Source organism: Lemur catta, chromosome 19 (assembly GCF_020740605.2).
Source record: "Lemur catta isolate mLemCat1 chromosome 19, mLemCat1.pri, whole genome shotgun sequence".
Taxonomy (NCBI): domain Eukaryota; kingdom Metazoa; phylum Chordata; class Mammalia; order Primates; family Lemuridae; genus Lemur; species Lemur catta.
The window spans coordinates 24,611,084-24,627,102 of NC_059146.1; positions in this window are offsets into that span (position 1 = coordinate 24,611,084).

The window sequence follows — 16,019 nt, forward strand, 5'->3', positions numbered from 1 at the left end:
CTCATCCATATTTGCATTTTTGCTGCTGTTACAGCAGCTCTGGTGGCCAAGACTTGGCCATTCAGATGCATCTGCCTAGAATTCTGCTTCTGAAGCAATGGACAAGGATAGGCTTTGAGATTCTGCATGTCAATAAATGCATTTTCTCCGTACATCATCCACAGTCCACGTTAGCACTGTGTATGTAAAGAGTCTAGTTAACCCACAACTACAAACATAACAATATCATCTCTCCCAATTAGCCTGAACCCTGTGTTTCATTCTCCACGTAGCATAACACAGGGAGTTTTGCTTTCTTGGGGTGACATTTAGTGGGCTCCTTTGCATAGTTTCTTACAGACTGGAAATTAGGCCCAAAGACATAATAGGATTCAAATTAGAAATGTTTGAGGCTGGGTGTAGTGGCTCACGCCTATAACCCTAGCACTCTGGAAGGCTGAGGCGGGAGGATTGCTTGAGGTCAGGAGTTCGAGACCAGCCTAAGCAATAGCAGAGACCCCCCCATCTCTACTAAAAATAGAAAAAATTACCCAGGCATGGTGGCACATGCCTGTAGTCTCAGCTACTCAGGAGGCTGAGATGGGAGGCTCACTTGAGCCCAGGAGTTCAAATTCAGCCTGGGCAATGTAGTGAGACCCCGCCCCATCTCTAAAAAATAAAAACAAACAAACAAAAGGCTGAGTGAGGTGGCTCACGCCTGTAATCCTAACCCTCTGGGAGGCCAAGGGCCAAGGCAGGAGGATCACTTGAGCGACCAGCAAGAGCGAGACCCCATCTCTACTAAAAATAGAAAAAATGAAGCTAGTAACTAAAAAAATTAGAAAAAATTAGCCGGCCGTGGCACTCTATCCCGGGCGACAGAAAGAGACTCTGTGTCGAAAAAAATAGTTAACTAATTAAAAAGAAATAAAAGATGGGAACAATTGCCCCCCCCAAAAAAGAAAGAAATGTTTGGTAAGACTGCACCATGAATGAATTTGTGTAGCTCATGCAGTACCACATCGATCTGTTTCATTCATTTTGCTTCATGACATGGGACTGGCCTGTGCAGTTCTGCGATGAGCAGTCGTAAGTGGCTTGGCCTTACAAGGTCTGGAAGGAATAGAACCACCTTCCTCAGGTGGTCTGAGGGAGAAGCACGTGGACAGACTTACGAGTGGACGGAAGCACCCAGAGCTTTGTGCCTCACATCTGTGCCCACTCAAGTTCACCCTCCGCTGCAGGGACGGTGTTCACCTGCCACCCCACTGCGCGCTCACAAGAGGCTCATGAATGAGTAACTACAAGGGAAGGAGGTTTTACACAGGCTCAAAAGCTTGGGCACCCTATGGGGACGGCTGATGCAGCTACTGCTGCTTTTGAATGCGTGACCTGTCGGGCCCAGGACCAGTTCTAAGCCCTTGATATGGTAACATCCCTCAAGCGGGTGCCAAGCAGTCACTTAGCAAGTTCGGCACAGCACACCCATTTCAACCCAAAAGATGCAGTGGTTTGTTATCATACTGGGTACCTTCTGGTATATGATGCTTCAGCCACTATCCAAGAGGGCTGACAGAATGCTAGATTGACTGACATGGGAATCATTCGCTCCAAACACAAGATCAATTGTATGAAAATGGAATTGCAGTTATGGGCACATGACCTCAGAATTCACTGGCCCTGCAATATACTGCATCATCTGAAAACAGCTGACTTGATACAAAACTGGGATAACTTCTCAAATCATTGTCTAAGGTACGAACTTGAGAACAATCACCTGTAGGGTTTGGAGGCTGTTCTACAGGATACAGATCAGCAATAAGCCAACAGCTGGTTAAGGAGGATCACTTGAGCCCAGGAGTTCAAGACCAGCCTGGGCAACATAGCAAGACTCCATCTCTACAAAAAAGAAAAAAAGAAAACAAAAGAAAAAATTATCTGGGCACAGTGGCACACACCTATAGTCCCAGCTACTCAAGAGGCCAAGGTGGGAGGATCCCTTCAGCTCAGAAGTTCAAGGTTGCAGTGACCTATCACGGTCAGTGGGCAACAGAGTGAGACTCCATCTCAAAAAAAAAAAATTTTCAAGTTTTGCTCTGCAGTGGGCTCGGTGGTTCATGCCTGTAATCCCAGCATTTTGGGTGGTCGAGGTGGGAGGATCACTTGAGATCAGAAGTTCAAGACCAGCCTGGGCAAGATAGTGAGACTCCATCTCTACAAATAATAATAATAAAGTGAAGGCTGGGGGTGGTGGCTCATGCCTATAATTCTAGCACTCCGAGGCAGGCGGATCCTTTGAGCTCAGGAGTTCAAGACCAACCTTAGCAAGAGCGAGACCACCGTCTTTACTAAAAAGAAATAGAAAGAAATTAGCTGGACAACTAAAAATATACATAAAAAATTAGCTAGGCATAGTGGCGCATGCCTGTAGTCCCAGCTACTTGGGAGGCTGAGGCAGGAGGATCGCTTGAGCCCAGAAGTCTGAGGTTGCTGTGAGCTAGGCTGACGCCACAGCACTCACTCTAGCCCAGGCAACAGAGTGAGACTCTGTCTCAAAATAATAATAATAAAGTGAACTTGCTCTGCAAAAGACCCTCTTCAGAGAATGAAAAGATAAACCAAGGATGGAGAGAAAATATTTGTAAATAACCTCCGGCAGAAGACTTGTTCCCAGAATATACAAAGAATTCTCAAAATTCAGCAGGAAGAAAACAGTGTTTTCTAATAAACAAAAGATTTGAACACTTTGCCAAAGTGGATTAGCAATGGCAAATAAGCACGTGGAAATATTTAGCATCATTAGCCCTTAGGGAAACATAAATTAAAACCACAATAAGACACCAGTGCATACCTATTAGAATGGCTAAAAGAAAAAATGCTGACACGTCCTAGTGATGGCTGGTAGAAATGCAAAATTGTGTAGCCACTCTGGAAAAACCGTTTCTTACGAAGTGTCATTTATTTTTGTACTTTCTATACATTAAACATCACAGCAACATTTTTATACCTGGCTTTATCATTATGCACATGAGATTCATGCTCATGTACCGAATTTCACTGGGTCAATGCACCAAAGCTTATTTTATCCATTATTTTGTTGATGGGAATTCGGGAAGTTTCTAGGTCGGGGTTGTAATCCTTAATGCACCTTTGGACATGTCTTTTTTGTATGTCTCATGGTGAACATTTCTGTTGGGTATACATGCACCCAGGACTGGAACTGCTGGATCATTAGATGTGTGTACATGAGGATTTAGTAGACGTTGCCAAACTATTTTCCAAAGAGGCTGTTCCAGTTTAACCTTCCACCAGCCATGGTTCCAAATCCTTGCCAAATTAGTATTTTCTAGCTGTTTGGTTTTAACTTAAATTACACTAATGGAAAGAAATACAACGTTGCCTCTGTGTATTTTCCCTGTTTTTCTCCCACTTGAATGTAGATGTCCCCTGTGTGGAAACAGCAAGTCTAGGAGGGTCCCCGGGGAGACCCCAGGACCAAACTGGCCCCGGCCGCTCCCTGGGGCTGGAACGGTGGTGTATTGTTGCCCCCTGGTGGCCGTGGGGCATCATGACAGGTATGTGGACTCCATCTCTGTTGGTGCTCCTGAGTGAACCAATGACCGGACCCCACTGAGTCTTTAGGGACATCTAAGTGACAACAATAAAAACCCACACTCCTTTAAGTCAGTTGCAAAAAAGAGAGAGAAAAGAAAGGGAAAGAAAAAAACTCACACTCTTCTTATTTCCTGTCAGGCATTTTCTTCAGAATTTCAGGGAAAGAGTCTGTTATTAAATAAAATGGGTTTTGCCACAAAGGAAAAATGAAGACAGCAAATTACAAGATAAAAATATCTTTAAAAAGAAAAAAAAAATCTTAAATGGGCTTGGAGACATTTTTTAACTTTTTAATTCTATTGGTGGCTACTGTATTCACTTACTATAAAAAAATGACCATTCCAAATCTTTCTCTTTATGGGCCTTGGTTTTAGTTAGATGGATTTCTATGAAAGGAACAATCAGATAAGGCAATTTTGAACTTTCTTTTAGTGAAATAAAGTCGTGGTGTGGTCTTAGTCATGACAGTCATACGTGAACTCTCAAGTCCATCCGCTCCCCAGTCGAGAGCAATAGTTCTCAAGCGTTGAATACTGGTGTCACCTGGGAGCTTCAAAACATACTGGTTCCCCCACACACACTGCTTTCTTGTTGTTAGAGACAGGGTTTTGCCATGTTGCCCAGGCTGGTCTCGAACTCCCGGGCTCAAGTGATCCTCCTGCCTCAGCCTCCCGAGTAGCTGGGCCTACAGGTGTGCGCCACCAGCTCCAGACACTGCTTAACTGGCCTGGGGTATGGGAATGTTAACCCCCCTGCCCCCAGCTGGTGCTAATGTGTGGCAAGTTTGAGACCCTCAATTTAGAGCAGTGGTTCTCAAAGTATCATCCCCAACCAGCGGCATCACTTGGGAACTTGTTAGAACTGCAAAAATCTCAAGCCCCACCCAGATGTACTAGATCCAGGGATGCAGGGTGACACAGGGTGTTAAACTAAGTGGCCTCCCTGGGCTGAGCATCCCGCAGGGACACAACCAGCCCTGGCAGACTTGGAGTTTGGGGTGTCTAGTTGGATGGAGGACTCCCCATGAGCACAATCCAGGTGAGGACAGGTGAGGTGTCTCATGCCCCACTGTCCTTCCAGCCAGGCTGAGGAGCCCACACACCTCGGTCTCAGGCGACACTTCTGTGCCACTCAAACGGTGCCCCATCCCCTGCATCACTCTGAGACTCAGCTGGTCCCTGCCAGAAGGTGGGTTACCTCTCCTATTATTTCTGATTCCAGTCTTTTCATCCTGGAAGTGAAGCTCCCTGAATAGAAACTACCCCTGCAGCCCCCCTGGACAGTGACTGCAGTCCTTGTATCATCCTTTCTACACTTCGTTCCACCCAGACTAGGCGGCACCTTGTGTCTGTGAGTCTGACCATGTCTCTCACCCATCCCTGAATGTCTCAAAATGGCTCTTCCCTTCCCCTACTGATTTGAAGACGTCATCTGTCCCCTCCCCCTCACTCCCAGCCTCTCTGGGTTTCCCTTGTGAGTCCTTTCTCCCCTCTCCCCAATCCTGCCAGGGCCAAGGCATTGCCACCCACACCCCCTCCACCTCCACCCCAGAGCACCTAGAATGGAATTCAGCTTGAACCAGACCCATGTGTCGAAGGTTCAGTGAACTCTTCTCATAGATACCCTCATATATACTTTGAGGATTGGGGGATTTTTTGTGTGTATGTTTTGTTGTTTTGGGTTTGGTTTTGGCTACAGACAGGCAAACCAAGAGAAATTCTGGCTGTGGCACAGCCCCCAAGAGCACAGGTGTGGGGAAGTTCCAACACCTGCCTTCAGGAAGTCACCTCCTCCCCTCTCTCCTGGGCTGGGTGGAAAATCCAGATGCTTCCACCGGGGGTGGTCAGCCCACAGCGTGGGATGATGAGGAGAGGTGGGAGAGCTTCCCAGGAGATGGTAAAATTCCCAGATTCAGGAGGGACTGGGATGGCTCAGGAAAAAGAAAAGGGTTGGGGGATGGAAATAGATAGAATTGAGAGGGTGAGGCAGAGAGGAAGCTTTTTGTACTTAACCCATTCACTTTCTGTTCAGCAAATCAGGGCAAATGCAAACTCGGTCTCCATTCATCAATAAATTAATCCATTTTCCATTCACCGATCTGCCTGGAAGGCCCTGGAGCACCACCGTCCCTCCCCCAGCCCCAGGGTGTGATTGTGAACCTGTCAGGTTGGACCACCTCCCCCTCTGCCCCCAGGGTGTTCAGGGACTCCCCCACCCCTGCTCCCTCACCTGGCATACATGGAAAATTGGATTTCTCCCTACCCTTCCCACGATGTCAGTCTGACTAGTGTGGAGTTGCAGTGTTTGTGCGGTCTGTCCCTACCAGGGTCTGTTAGATAAGGAGAGGCTTTCTTGCTATCCCGGCAGTCTGTCCCCACACTCGCAGCCGTCCTCCCTCCCCCCCCCACCCCCCCGCAACATCTGATCTAATTCTGTCTCTGCTCTGCTCAGGCTGGCCTGGACTAAGAGGATTAGAGCATTTGCTAAATGGGACCGGGACAGGGTCAGAGAACCGGCTGTGGGGAGACCGCGGGGCCAGGATGGCCACCAGGGGGCGGCAGAGGAAGTGGGACAGGAGACAGCGGGGAGAGGACTGAGGGACAGCAAATACCAAGGAGCAGGTACACTCCCTGGCTTCGCAGGAGGCAGTGCTTACAGGGTGACCATGAACATGACCATGAACTTGACCATGAACTTTACTCCCTTTCAAATGAATGTACAGACAAATTATTAGAATTATAAAGAATTGAGTGAGGCTCCTGGAAACTAAATACCTAGATCAACTAAATCCTACAGACAAGACAGATTAAAAAATGAAATTAAAAATACCATCTGAGATATCAGACATTAACAGAGGAAGTATGAGAACTAGATCTACAGAAAGATGTGTGCAAGACTTCTATGGTTAAACAATAACACTTCGTGGAGAGCTCTTGTAAACGACCCAAATGAATATGAATAAATAAGTAGATTAGAAAGCTCAGTATTGTAAAGATGTCTTGTCAATTCCTCCCCGAACACATTCATGGATTTCATTTAATTCCAATTAAAATCCCCCACAAATTCTTTATTTCAGCATATTATGGGGGTACAAAAGTTTGGGTTACGTATATTGCCCTTGCTCCTCCTCCCTTCTCCCCCCGCCCCCAAGTCAGAGCTTCAATCGTGTCCATCCCCCAGGCGGTGCGCATCGCACTCATTATGTATGTATACACCCATCCCCTCCTCCCCCCTCACATCTGCCCAACACCCGATTAATGTTATTCCTAAATGTGCTTAGGTAAAACCCCCCACAAATTTCTTGAAGAAACTTCAAAGTTCATTTTTAAACTTTGTAGAAAGGCAAAAAGCCAATAAAAGCTGGGCTAAAACTTGGAAATGTCTATAACAGGTTTTGTCTATTGAATCTACATTTTTAAGTTCTGTTTGTATTTAGGATATCTTTGGGGTTCTGGGGTGCAGTGGGATTTTACCAAAGTATCAGTCTGCCAACGAAATATTTTTAGTGGTACCCAGAGTGATTTATTTAGCAAAAGTAAAACAAGCCACAGCATAGGAGATATTAGCAGTATAAGTTTTATGTTAAGAAATCATAAACATTAATAAATAAATCAACTACAAAATCAGGCAAAAAACAAAAATGCAAAAACCCATGGATACCACTATACAAGGAGCTGCATTTGCCAACACAAAGTACCCAGGCCCCTGGGATCTTCAGGGCACAACCACTCCACTCTATAAATCCTGAAACAACCTGGGTCCTCCTGAGTCTTGTTTGGCCCCCAAATCATCCCCCTCTAGGTGCCCAGACGAGGTGTTGGAGACCGAGGAGCCCAGGAAGGAGTCTTGGGATGATGATAAAAGCCCTGATAAATCGGAGGGTAAAGAAGTGTCCGACGAGAAGTGGGGGTTATAGAGGCTCTGCAGCCACGATGGGTCTGGAGTTGGGCCTGGGGTTTGGTCTGGGGTTGGCTGTAGGCCTGAATATGGGTCTGAGGATGGGTCTGGGGCTGGCCCTAGACCTGAATATGGGTCTGAGGGTGGGTTTAGGGTTGGCTGTAGGCCTGAATATGGGGCTGGGGGTGGGTTTGGGGTTGGCCATAGGCCTGAATATGGGTTTGAGGTTGGGTTTGGGGTTGGCTGCAGGCCTGAATATGGGTTTGAGGTTGGGTTTGGGGTTGGCTGCAGGCCTGAATATGGGTCTGAGGGTGGGTTTGGGGTTGACTGTAGGCCTGAATATGGGTCTGAGGATGGGTCTGGGGCTGGCCCTAGACCTGAATGTGGGTCTGAGGGTGGGTTTGGGGTTGGCTGTAGGCCTGAATATGGGTCTGAGGGTGGGTTTGGGGTTGGCTGCAGGCCTGAATATGGGGCTGGGGGTGGGTTTGGGGGTGGCTGCAGGCCTGGATATGGGTCTGAGGGTGGGTTTGGGGTTGACTGTAGGCCTGAATATGGGTCTGAGGATGTGTTTGGGGTTGGCCGTAGGCCTGAATATGGGCCTGAGGTTAGGTTTGGGGGTGGCTGCAGGCCTGAATATGGGTATTGGGTTGAGCCTGGGGTTGGGAGTGGGCCCGGATATGGGCCTGAAATTGGGCCCTGGCTTGAGCCTGGCGTGGGGCCTGGGGCACCCGGGAAGCCCTCCTGGGCGCCGTACCCAGGGGCCCCCGAGATCTGGTCGAAGCTGCAGGCGGCCGGTTGTGGTGTTGAGAAGATTCCCGAGGGGCCGGGCAGAGTGGGATTCTGGAAACCCGGGCCCTGCGGGAACACGGGGCCGCCAGGGGCGGGGGCTCTGGGGCAGGTGGGCGCAGCGCTGGCTCTGCCGGCTCCGTGGCCTCCGCGGCCTCCGCGGCCTCGCAGCTCTTGGCACTGCAGTTGTCGCTGGAGCCGAGCGTATTTGGCCCTGTGGTTCTTGAACCACACCTGGTGGGGTGGACAGAGGGGAGGGAGGAGTGAGACACCGGTGCAGGGCCTGTCAGGCCTCTCCGCCCCAGACCCATCAGGCCCCAGTGGCTCCGGTAGCCGAGGGGAGAGGTGGCCGGGCCAGGCCTGGCTCCCAGGAGCCCATGGCCTGGGGAGGCTCCGTGAGAGAGGGAAACCGGGATCACAGGGGAACTCTGAGGTCCACGCACCGGGAGGCCCCGTGGAGCGACAGTCTGGGCCCATCGTGTTGTCGGGTTCATGTAGCACAAACCCCTTGCTAGCCAGACCCGGGGGTGGGCTCCTCGCCTGCCTTCGTGGGAGGGAGGGAGGGAGGAACTCGGAGAGTGACAATGGTGGGGAGAGGTTCTTATCATTACTGGGGGTGATGGGGGGGCCAGACCTGCACTTGGTACTCCGTTAGGTTGAGTCGTTCAGCCAGGGCTTGTCGGTCCTCGTGGGTGGGGTGCCTGTTCCTCTCAAAGTGTTTTTCTAGCTCTTTCAGTTGTTCTTTGGTGTAGACGGTGCGCTCCTGCCGCTGCTTCTTTGGGGTATCTGAGGACCGTGGGAAGCTTGGGGCACCTGAGGACCCTGGGAGGCTTGGGGCACCTGAGGACCCTGGGAGGCTTGGGGCATCTGAGGACCGTGGGAGGCTTGGGGCACCTGAGGACCCTGGGAGGCTTGGGGCATCTGAGGACCGTGGGAAGCCGCCTGAGGGAGGGAGGGGAACAGGGTCAGATGAGTCCCAAAGCAGCCCGCAGCCCCCTAGGGACCCCCCCTCCCCTGGGCCCGGCTAGGAGCAGGCGCCTAAGGCCAAAGGCGGCCCCTGGGTGACAGTGGCTACCTGGGCCAGAGGCCCTGGGTCAGTCCCTGACTCTCCGGCTCCTAGCCCAGACCCTGCACCTCTCTGGGCCTCAGCGGTTCAGTGATGACAGCTCCTACGTTATTAGGGACCCCATAGTTGGGGGAGGCAGGCAGGTGGGCTCCTCACCCCACAGCACCCCTGGCTGGTGCCTCAGGCCTGCTCTGCCCTCCCCCAGCTCCCCCTCCCATCCAAGGGCTAAAGGACCCCGGACACTTGGGTAAAGGGGACCATGTGCCCAGTCCTCTGCTCAACTCACTTGCATAATTTCATTTCCCAAACACAGCTAAATCCCCCCCACTCCAGAGGACAGGAAGCCATCCTACACAAGCCCAGTCCTTCTCTGGGTGCCCCAGCTGCCACTCTGCAGCCAGGGCCACAAGATCAGCCCGGGACCCTCACGTCCCCACCTCCACTCACCCTGCGAAGGGTTGGGGTTGTCCATCCTGCTCCCGCTGTGTCTCGAACATGCTGCTGCACTCACAGGACCCAGGGCTTAAATATGATTCACCTCCAAGGCATGCCCACCCAGGCCCACCCTGCTGGGATCCTCCCTTTCCTACCCCACCCTGCAGTCCCTGCCCCCTGAAGGAGCTGAATGATTGAATAATCCTTTCATTATTGAGCAGCTACTGTTTGTGGGGGGCCAGGGCTGGGAGACCCCCGTGGCCAACACAAGTTTGCTTTCACCCTCATGGGGCTCTAGCCCAGGGGGAGGTGGCATTCCTCCCCCACAAGGGACTCCGGGGTGTCATTCAGCATCATTTCCTGTGGTAGGGTCCCCATCCTAGGACAGGTAGCCAGTCCCTGGGGGCCAATGCCAGGGAATCTGCCTGCTCCTCACACCTCCCTGTTGCCCACCTTGTGCAGCCACCACCCCTCCTGCCTGGGTCATCCAGCAGCCTCCTCCCTGGTCCCTCAAGGCCACTTTGGCCCCTGCTGTCCATTCTTGAAGTTGCCCCCTGGTGCCTGGGTGTGGGAGGGCTCAGTATACATAGGCCCTGGTAATGGCTGGTTTCTGTACTGGCATTTGCCCGCTGGGCAGTGGTCCGATGGGTATTCAAGTGGAGCCTTGCTGGTTTCTCCTTGTAAGTAAATGACCTGGGCTCTGGTCTACTCCACTTTCTATGTTGGGCTCATGAGCTTAGTTCACACGAGTCCAGCCCCTCTGAGCTGCACAGACCTGCATCTGAACATTAGAATCAGTGGAAGATGAAAATTAAATAGGAAATCAAATACAAAATTAAACGAAACCAACAGATGTTGTGGTTTTAAATTTACTTGCTCTCAAACTGCTGGTTAGTATCTCATAGTAGCACTCTACAATAATTGGATATTTAGTTTGCTTCCTTTCTGAGAACATTCTAGAACATTCTTCCTTTCTGAGAACATAATTGGAGATTTTATTCTGCTTTTGGGTGACTGGGAACGTATTGGTCACCAAGACTCGTGATGGCTCCACTATCAACAGGAATAATCCAGCAATTTCCTTGGTCTTTAAGATGCAACTGAATGGGCCTCCCCTCTATAAATTTTTAGAGAAATTAAATGTAAATTTTTGCTTATAAGATTGATGAAAATGAAGAAGAGAGACCATGCCTGGGATTAGTAGGTGAAGGGATGGGGAATCTGGTGTTTTCCCAGAAATGCTTTTGGAGCATAGGTTGATTTTTGAGATATTGGTCAACATCGCTCAGCCAGAGACCATCAAGGGGGGACACTAGTGGTCAAGCCAAGTTGGGTTTATTGTCTTGTTGCTAAGAGGAAGACAGGACAAAGGAGAGGGTCTGTGGGGAGTCTCAGAAAGAGGGTGTTTGAAAGAACGGAGGGTAGGATTTGAGTTTGTGTTTGATGATTTGGGAAAGGGTTCAAAATAGAATGTCTTTTATACCTAGAAGAATTTAAATCGGGAACCCAAACACACTAATGTTTATGGCAGCATTATTCCCAATAGCCAAAAGGTTGAAACCATCCAAATGTCCATCAATGGATGAGGGGGATGGACAAAAGGGGGTGTCTCTCCATACAATGGAATATGCTTCAGCCTTAAGAAAGAAGGAAGGAAGTTCTGCCACATCCTGCAATATCCGTGAACCTGGAAATATGCTAAATGAAATAAGCCAGACAAAACAGGACAGGGAGGTTGAGGCAGGAGGATCACTTTTGGTCAGGAGTTCAAGACCAGCCTGGGAAACATAGCAAGTTCCTGTCTCTTAAAAAATGAAAAAATAAATAAATAAATAAATCAGCCAAGTGTGGTGGCATGTGCCTGTAGTCCCAGCTACTCGGGAGGCTGAGGCAGGAGGATCGTTTGAGCCCAAGAGCTATGGTAGCACCTCTACACTCCAGCCTGGGTGACAAAGCAAGACCCTGTCTCTTAAAAAAAAACAAAAACAAAAAAACAAATATTGTGTGATTCCACTTGCATGACATATCTAGAATAGGCAAATTAATAGAGACAGAAATAGACTAGAGATTCCCAAGGGCTGGGGGAGGGGAGAATGGGGCGTTTAATGTTTAATGGGTGCAGAATTTCAGTTTAGGATGATGGGAAAACTTTAGAGATGGGAGGTGGTGATGGTTGTGCAACCATATGAATATGCCCAATACCCCTGAACCGTATGCCTAAAACGGCTACAGTGGTAGATTTTGCTATGCTTATTTTACCACACTATACAGAAAAAAGAAAAGTGGCTTTACCGCAGGTTGGATGCTGTCAGAGAACGAGGGTCACTCTGTGATTACCTTATCTTTGAAGGTGAGGACAGTGGAGTGTGGCTGGAACTCTGATTTGTATAGAAACGGTGTCACTCACATTAGCCAGGATAGGGGGACATTGGTCTCAGTGGTGGTTTGGACAATGTGTGTGTTTCTCTGTGTTCAGACAGGATTTCTCACAGATCGCTGCAACACAGTCAAAGAATGACCTTGTCCATTTGTGTCCTGTGAGATCGTTTCTATCCAACAGGAGAGCGGGGGGCCTGGCTGTGAGTGCTGGACCAGCTCCTGACCTTGGGGGGCTGCTTCTCTCTTTCTGGTATTCAGCAAACTCCCTTGAACTCTGCGGTTGCAGGTGTAGGTCTGAGAGAAGATGGGAATGGCTAAAGGTCTTTTTTTTCCTCCAAGAATTAATATAAAGATTTATTAATTACAATAGTGTGGTATCAATTAAAGAACTGTAGTATTAAGTAAAAGAATATGGACAAGTAGAAAAAGAGTCCAGAACTTGATCCCCCCTCTACTCAGTATGTTGATTTAACAACAAACCCTTCGTGACAATTCAGTGGAGGAAAAAAATGTGAAGGCACCAGCCACCAATCCCAGACTGATGGAGATAAAAATCTTTGTATACCCCAAGGCCATGAAGATATTATCTCACATTTTCTTCTACAAATATTATATTTTACCTTTCATATTTTTTTTTATTTTTTATTTTATTTTATTTTATTTTATTTTTTTTGAGACAGAGTCTCGCTCTGTTGCCCAGCTAGAGTGAGTGCCGTGGCGTCAGCCTAGCTCACAGCAACCTCAAACTCCTGGGCTTAAGCGATCCTCCTGCCTCAGCCTCCCTAGTAGCTAGGACTACAGGCATGTGCCACCATGCCCGGCTAATTTTTTCTATGTATATTTTTAGTTGGCCAGATAATTTACCTTTCATATTTAGCTCTGTGATCTATCTCAAATTAATTTTTTGTGAATAGTACAATGTATAGATCAAGTTGTTGTTTTTCTCCATACAGATAAAGGTCTTTATGATTATCAGCTTTCTGACCTGGGGCAAAGGCGTTGCTCTCCATGCCCAGGCTCTGGTTTTTTCCCCCACCGATACAATGGGATTATCTCAATGTCTGCCCCCAAGAGGTGGGAGCATCTAAACATCTCTTATCATGACATCTGCTCAGGAGAGGCCCAGTCACAGTGGCTCAGAGAACCCTCTCCTGTCGCCAAGGTCTGTCCTCAGGGCAAAGTAACTGCCTGACTTCCACCTTGCAGGAAACACAGATCAAAAGCATTCTTGCCTTGGAAACCAGCCTCCCTGCCACCACCTCTGCGTGGCATGGGGAGGTGAGAGATTTTCAAGGTCTATCAGGCACCAGGATCCCCTGGAGAGACTGCTGAAATGCAGATTCCTGGGCCTCAGCCCTAGGGTTTCTGATTCAGCAGCTCTGGGGGTGGGACACGAAAACGAGTTCCATTTCCCCCTCCCCACCACCCTGGCCACCACCATTCCACTCTGCTTTTATGAGTTTGACTTATTTTAGACTCCACATATAAGTAAAGCAAAGCAGAGAGACAAGAACGTGTAGAAATTTGAAAACGGGACATAGGTACCGTTTTGCTCCCATATGTCGTCATGTTGGATGACACACAGGAAGCAGCTGAGAGTGGCAGCCCCGTGGAAGGACAGCTGTGGGGCTGGGGAGAATTTTCACGGCACATGCTGTGAATTCCCCATGGTGCAGAGTTATTAACCATGCAAAGTATAAGTAAAATAAAATAAAGTCTATTCATTGTTTTAGAAAATTGCGTCCTTTCTTCTGATCTCTCTGGACCACGTTCTCTTCCTTCTGGGACAGGAACTCCTTTTTCCTAAGCTCATCTGAGCCTCAGATTGACTCCATGGAAAAGAGGCCCTTTCTGTCTACTGCTCTTTGCTTCAGGTTTTCACTGGAAAATGCCTCCATTTTTGGCCCACCTGTAGGGGCACTGAAGTATGACATTGGGTGAGGACAATGCACAGATCAATGAATTCTCACAAAGGGGACACACCTGTGTAACCACCACCCAGCATGAGAAACAGAATATTCCCAGCAACACCAAAGATCCCCCCCCCATAGCTCCCAAAAGATGACTAAAGATGACCATTATCCTGCCTCCTGATGAACAGTTTTGCCTGTTTTTGAACTTTCTATGCACTGAATCACAGAGTGTGCCTTCCACGGTGTTTGACTTCATTCATCATAGTTTGCAAGATTCATCCATGTTGCCTGTAGCAGCGATCGGTTCATCCTGACGTCTGTGTGGTTTTCATTGTGTAATATAGAACCTTTAATTTATCCATTCTTTCCCTGGGGCACATTTGGGTTGGTTCCAATTAGGTTGTTACAAACAATGATGTTGTGAAGTTTCTCGTGCAGCCTTCTGGCATATATATATATATATACACACACACACACCACACACACACACATATATATATGCATTTCTGTTAATATATTCCTAGAAGTGGAATTTGGGGGTGATAGAGAAATCATTGGTTCAAATTTATAGATAATACTTAATAGATTTCCAAAGTGATTTTACCAGTTTACACTTTCAGTTACTCAATATCCTCAACAAAACATGGCATTGTCTGTCTTTTAATTTTAGCCATGCTGATGGCATTGTCACAGCAATAGAGGAAGACCATTATGGCTTCATTTTGTATTCTCCTGATGACCAATGAAGTTGAGCACCTTTTCCATTTATTGTGGTCTACTTTAAGTTTTTTTTTTTTTTTGTAATGTTGCGTATAGTTTTCTGTGTAGAGAAAATACACAAATTTTGTTAGATTTTTTCTCTACTTATTTGATATTGCTGTAAATTGCATCCACTTTTTAAAATTTGTTTCCTAATTGCTTGCAGCTGGAATATATAAAAGTAATCAAGTTTTGTTGCATTGACTTGTATCCAGTGACCTTGTGAAATTCTCATATTAATTTTAAACGATTATCTATAGATTCTTTGGGTTTTCCACCTAAACAATCGTGTCATCTGCAAATAATGATAGTTTTATTTCTTCCGTTCTAAACATTGTACCTTTTATTAATATTTCCTTTTCTTTCTTTATTGCAAAAACAGTGTTGAATAAAAGTAACAAGTACTGGATGTTCCTGTCTCATTCCCAGTAACAGAAGGAAAGTTTTCAACATTTCAGCATTAAACATCATGTTTTCTGTAGGATTTTTTTGCATGTCCCTTTATTAAGTGAAAGAATTCACTTCTCTTCCTCATTTGCTAAGAGTTCATTGCTTTTAATCACAAGTGAATTTTGAGTTTTATCAAATGCTTCCCTTACATATATTGAGATGATATCACTTTCCCTTTATTGTGTTAATGTAGCAAATTGCATTAGTAGTTTGTTTTGAATATTAAACCATGCTTACATTCTTGGAATAAACTCAATTTGGTCAGAATGTGTTATCCTTTATATATTCTGGATTTCATTGGCTAATATTCTGTCTTAGACTTTTGTATCTAAGTTCATGACCTATAATTTTCCTTTATTTTAGGGTTCTTGCCTGGGTTGTTAGACCCAGGTTATACAGGCCCCATGAAATAAAATGGAAAATGGTCCCTGTCTTTCAATTCTCTGGAAATTTGCATAAAATCAATGTTATTTCTTTCTTAACTGGTAGAATTCACTGACAAAGCCAAATGCACCTGGAGTGCATTTTTTTTTTTTTTTTTTTTTTTTTTGAGACAGAGTCTCACTCTGTTGCCCAGGCTAGAGTGCTGTGGCATCAGCCTAGCTCACAGCAACCTCAAACTCCTGGGCTTAAGCGATCCTTCTGCCTCAGCCTCCCAAGTAGCCTCAGCCTCCCAGGTAGCTGGAACTACAGGCATGTACCACCATGCCCAGCTAATTTTTTTCTATATATATATTTTT